Raw genomic sequence first — 7,167 nt, forward strand, 5'->3', positions numbered from 1 at the left:
CCATCTACTAGCCGCATTACTACACCAACAACACGAACCACACAATCTACAAGCACCATTCCCCAAACTACTACCCAACAAACCACAACTACGACAACACCAACTATGACAACCACCATCCCTCAAACAACTACCCCACCATCTACAACCACCATTACTACATCAATGACACCAACAACACAACCTACAACCACCATCCCTCCGACAACTACCCCACCAACTACAACCATTACTACACCAACAACACCCACCACAAAATCTACAAGCATTATTCCCCAAACAACTACCCAACAAACTACAACTACTACAATACCAACTACAATGACGACTCAACCTACAACAACTATTCCCCCAACATATACGCCAACGACAACAGCTATTACTACAACAACCACACAACCTACAACCACCATCCCCCTAACAACAACCCAACCAACTACAACGTTTACTACACCAACTACAACAACCACACAATCTACAACTACCCTTCCCCCAACAACTACCCCACCAATCACAACTATTACATCACCAACTACACCAACCACACAACCGACAACTACCATGCCCCCAGCAACTACCCAATCATCTACAACCACAATTACTACATCAGCGACACCAACCACACAACCTACAACCACCACCACCCCAACAACTACCCCACAAACTACAACTACTACAACACAAACTACAACAACCACACAACCTACAACCACCATCCAACGAACAACTACCCCACAAACTACAACCACCATTACTACATCAACTACATCAACCCCACAACCTACAAACAGCATCCCCCCAACAATTACCCCACAAACTACAACTACTACAACATCAACTACGACAACCACACAACCTACAACCACCATCCCCCAAAAAACTACCCCACAATCTACAACCACCACACAATCTACAACCACCCTTCCCCCAACAACTACCCCACCAACCACAACTATTACATCAGCAACTACACAAACCACACAACCTACAACCACCATCCCCCCAACAACTACCCCACAATCTAAAACCACCATTACTACATCAACTACACCAACCACACAACCTATGACCTCCATTCCCCCAACAACTACCCCACCATTGACAACAACCATTACTACATCAACTACACCAACCACCACCCCCCAAACAACAACCCAACCAACTTCAACTATTAATTTACCAACTTCAACAACCACACAACTTACAACCACAACTCCCCTGACAACGACCCCACCAACTACAGCTATTACTGCACCAACTTCACCAACCACACAACCTACGACCACCATCCCTCCAACAACTACCCCACCACCTACAACCACCATTACTACATCAATGAAACCAACAACACAACCTACAACCACCATTCCCCCAACCACCACCATACCAACTACAACTATTACTTCACCAACTACAACAACCACAAAACTTACAACTACCCAGCCAACTACAACTATTACTACACCAACTACACATACCACACAATCTACAACCACCATTCCCCCAACAACTACATCACCGACTACAGCTATTACTACGACAACCATACATCCTTCAACCCCCCTTCCCCCAACAACTACCCCACTTACTACAACTATTACTACACCAACTACACCAACCACACAACCTACAACCACCATTCTGCCAACAGCTACTCCACCATCTACTACACCTATTACTACACCAACAACACCAACCACACAATCTACAATCACCATTCCCGCAACAACTACCCCACAAACAAGAACTACTACAACATCAGCTATGACAATCACACAACCTACAACCCGCATTCCCCCATCAACTACCCTAACGACTACCCCAACAACTACAACTATTACTACACCGACTACACTAACCACACAACCTACAACCACCATCCACCCAACAACTATACTGCCATCTACAACCACCTTTACTACATCAACTACAGCAACCACACAACCTACAACCACCATTCCCCCAACAACTACTCCATCATCTACAACCACCATTCCCCCAACAACTACCCCCCAAACTTCAACTACTACAACACCATCTACAACGACAACACAACCTACAACTACCATTCCCCTAACAACTATGCCACCAACTACAACTTTTACTACACCAACTACAAAAACCACACAATTTACAACCACCCTTCCCCCAACAACTACCCCCCAATCTACAACCACCTTTACTACATTAACTACACCAACCACACAACTTACAACCACCATATCCCCACCAACTATAGCCACCATTACTACATCAACTACACCAACTACACAACCTACAACCACCATCCAAACAACAACTACTCCACCATCTACAACCAACATTATTACACCAACTAAACCTACCACAAAACCTACAACCACCATTCCTCCAACAACTACGCCACTGACTACAGCTATTACTACAACAACCACTCAACCTACAACTACCCTTCCCCTAACAACTACACTGCCAACTACAACTATTACGTCACCAACTACAACAACAACACATCTTACAAGCACAATTTCCCAAACAACTTTTCCATCAACTACAACAATTACTACAGCAACCACACAACCTACAATCACCATCTCCGCAACAACTACCCCACAATCTACAACCACCCTTACTACAGCAACTATACCAACCACACAACTTACAACCACAATTCCCCCACCAACTCCAACCACCATTACTGCACCAACCACTCAACTTACAACCACAATTCCCCCACCAACTACTACTATAACTACACCAACTACAACACCACCTACAACCACCATCTCCTCAACAACTACCCCACCAACTACAACCACACAACCTACAACCACCATTCCCCCAACAACTACCCCACCAACTACAATTATAACAATACCAACAACAACCACCCAACCTACAATCACTGTTCCACCACCAACTACACTGATTACTACAACAACTATTTCCCCAACAACTACCCCACTAACTACAACTATTACTACACCAACAACAGCTACCATTCCCCTAACAACTACCCAACCAACTACTACTAGTACTTTACCAACTACAACCACACAACCTACAACAACCACCATCCATCCAAAAACTACACCGCCATCTACAACCACCATTCCCCCAACAACGTCCCCACAATCTACTACTACTACAACACCAACTACAATGACCACACAACCTACAACTACCATTCCCCCCAAAACTATGCCACCGACAACAGCTATTACTACACCAACCACACAACATACAACCACCATTCCCCCAACTACCCAACAAAATACAACTATTACTTTACCAACTACAACAACCGCACAACTTACAACCACAATCCCCCCAACAACTACCCCACCAACTACAATTATTACTACACCAACTAGACAACCTACAACCACCATCCCCCCAATAACTACCCCACCATCTACAACCACCATTACTACATCAACTACACCGACCACACAACCTACAACCCCCATTCCACCAACAACTACCCCACCATCTACACCTACCATTACTACTCCAACTACACCAACCACACAACATACAACCATCATACAACCAAGAACTGTGTGTCGATGTGTCATTGTGACTGTTGGAAACGGTGAGTGAAACCCTTCCTTGTTTTTAAAGCTTTAAATTCCACTGCTGATTTCCTTGAATGATAAAGTTCACTTGTAAGCTGTCTTTGATATTTACTTCTGTTTACAGGTCAAACATTAACCACATCCACCATTCCCCCAACAACCACACCACCAACTACAACCACCATTCCTACACCGACTACACAACCTACAACCACAATTCCCCCAACAACTTCCCCACCATCTACAACCACCATTACTACACCAACCACTCAACCTACAATCACCATTCCCCCACCATCTACAACTATTACTACACCAACTACAACAACCACCCTTCCCCCAACAACTACCCCACCAACTATTACTACACCAACCACACAACCTACAACCACAATTCCCCCATCAACTTCCCAACCATCTACAACCACCATTACTACACCAACCACACAACCAGCTCCCTCAACAACTACCCCACGAATGACAAACATCACAACTACAACAGCAAGCCCACCACAAGTTACTACACTTGAAGACGCAACAACTCCCCAGACACCTGTAATTAACGTCTTGAACTCAAGTGAGTATGGCACACGGTGCTGTTTTATACTTTATAATCATCTCATATACAAAGCTAAGAGAGAAGAACATTTGAATTGCCTGAAAATGGAAGACCTCGTCTTATTGACTCTTTGCTGTATTACTCTGGTGTTTCAGCATCCTTCTTTCCCGCATTGTAATTTTCTGATTCTGTGCTTCTAGTTATTGTAGGTCTGAGAATTAAGCTTTCCTCTTCATCTCCACTGTCTGAGGACTACATCAGGAGTACTGTCATACAACAGGTAGCCTCTTCTTATCCAATCAGAAATCAAAGCATTACGTAACCACCATATCTAATGGTTGTAATGTCTCAGCACTACCGTTTCTTTTTCTCCTCCAGATTAAAGATGCACTGGTGAGAGAAGGGCTGCCGTCAACTATGACTGTACGCCTTTTGAGAAGTATGCAACTGGGACTTACAGCCACAGCAACCCCTGTTGTTTCAACGTGAACATCTATCAACCCCAAGAAAGAAACGTTGTTTGTTTCAACTGCCTCTCAAAATGGAAAGGTCATCTGCTTTACCTTGACTGCACACATCATTTCAAAAGTACTTTATTCTTGTTTTTATGGAAAAAATGAACAAAAATACAACACAGCTCACATGTTTCAGATCCGTTATCTGATCATGGTCCAAATCTGCTCATTGATTTAAACATTAAATGTTTGCATTAGTAAGCAGTTTGTTGTTAGTAAGCAGAATATGATTATATGATCAGCTTTCATGTTATTGTTATTCATACCAAATGTATCTTGCTTTAATTGCTAGGCACTGGTGTTGAGATCCCTATACATACCTTTTTAAGAAATCTCTAGGATCTATGGATAAATAAAGTATATCTTATCTTTTGATCAACAGATATTTTCAATACAATTTTAACCAAATTGAATATATAAATATACACGGATATATAATAATATAAAACGTTTGCGATGTGATACATTTCCGGTCAACGGGTTTTGGTCAATATCCTTAATTATAAAGTATATATATATATATATATATATATATATATATACTATTATAATAACATTAAATATACTTTGAATATACATACAATGTAATAAAATAATAAGTTTGCATCAACTTTTAGATTAAAAAAAAACATTTCGGGTCAAAAGATGTTGGTCCATAAACATTTAATACAAATTAAAGATATATATTTAAAATATAGGGATAAAAGTTTGATAAAAATATACTTTTTAGAGAAATAAATATACACAATATTCAGATACAATATAATAATAAAATGAAAGGTATATGTGCAGTCCATGGGCTCTGTGAGGGAGAATCCATGCTCTTCGCTAGAGGGCGCCAAAAACAGCTTCTTGTCCCAACCAAATGTCATTCACTGAGACCAAATATATATATTTTATTATTATTTTATGTATCCCTGAATACACTTAATAATAAACCTTGACTCCGGATAATGCATTGACAAAACACATATATGTGCTTTACTTGTTGTTGCACAGCTGCTTTCTATGTTTTGTCTCAATTTGCTTCCTGGTTGAGTTTAGAAGCAAACTAAAAGATAAAGAATGTGATTTTTAAGTATTTATATTATTCTAAATAAATGTTAACAATGTTTAATTTAAATTTGTCACATAAATTCTCAGCTAGTGGATCCATTTGAGCTGCCAGTGTGCAAACTCAACACTCCACATCAGGAGTGTCGAGTTACTTACAACGTGTAATAGCGTTTCCGGTTGTTAACTTCAAAATAAAAGAGTTATGAGCAGTTGAGCACTAATACCAAATATTGCAGGGAAAGTATAGTCAAAATATATATATTTATAGAAATGAGTGTGCAACAGAAATGTTATTCAAAATGCTTTATGTAACCACAGTTTTATACATTTTGATGTGTTTTAATGTGACAAGATAAGATACACTTATTTATCCTTGGAGGGAAAATTGTCTTGGACCCCACTGGTGTCACATGAGGCTGCAAGAATAATAATAATAATAATAATAATAATAATAATAATAATAATAATAATAATAATAAATAAATAAATAAATGCACCAACCAAAGTGCTGCACTGTGTACAGTACTTTGGTCGGTGTGAACTGTGAGATATGCACTTTGTAAATAAATTGTACCTACTTTGGGGAACATTGGTCCATCAGCTGTGGTTCATGAAACTTTTTAAAACTGGTTTCGCTGAAAGTAAAAGTGGAGTGACAGAAAACATCAGGTGGTTTAAGGAGGTGCAAAGATGCCGTATTTAATTGTGTTATATAAAACATAATTACAACTTAACTTTACATCATTATTATGTTTTATATCGCACCATGACCATGTGTCAAATAAACACACACAGGTTTTATTATTATTATTTATTTTTTATTTATTTTGTGTTATACATTCTATGCCATATATCTCATTTGGAAATTTTTGCAAATAATAGCATGTTTTTATTTTTGTATTTATTTCTATCTTTAATACTTTCACTACACTGTTTAGTATTATTAGAATTATTCATTGATCTTCAACCGCTTGTCCCTGTCGGGGTCACGGGGGGGCTGGAGCCGATCCAAGCTGACATCGGGTGTGAGGCGGGGTCCACCCTGGACAGGACGCCAGTCTATCACAGGACACATAGAGACGAACAGAGACAGACAACCATTCACACCTACGGGTGATTTAGAGTCATCAATGAACCGAACACCTGCACGTCTTTGGACTGTGGGAGGAAACCGGAGAACCCGGAGAAAACCCACGCAGACACGGGGACAACATGCAAACTCCACACAGAAGGGCCCCAGCCGGGATTCAAACCAGGAACCCTCTCGCTGTGAGGCGACAGTGCTGACCACTACAATTATTAATGTATTAGTATTGTTATTATTATTATTGAAAGTTGTTTGCTTCTTATTTTACAATTGTTGCATTTCTTGTATGACATTTTAAATATAAATTCTGTTTAGTATTATTATAATTATTACTATTATTATTATTATTATTATTATTGTTGTTGTTATTATTATTATTAGTAGTAGTTGTTG

The sequence above is a fragment of the Echiichthys vipera genome, assembly GCF_963691815.1.
Source record: "Echiichthys vipera genome assembly, chromosome: 22".
Lineage (NCBI taxonomy): Eukaryota > Metazoa > Chordata > Actinopteri > Perciformes > Trachinidae > Echiichthys > Echiichthys vipera.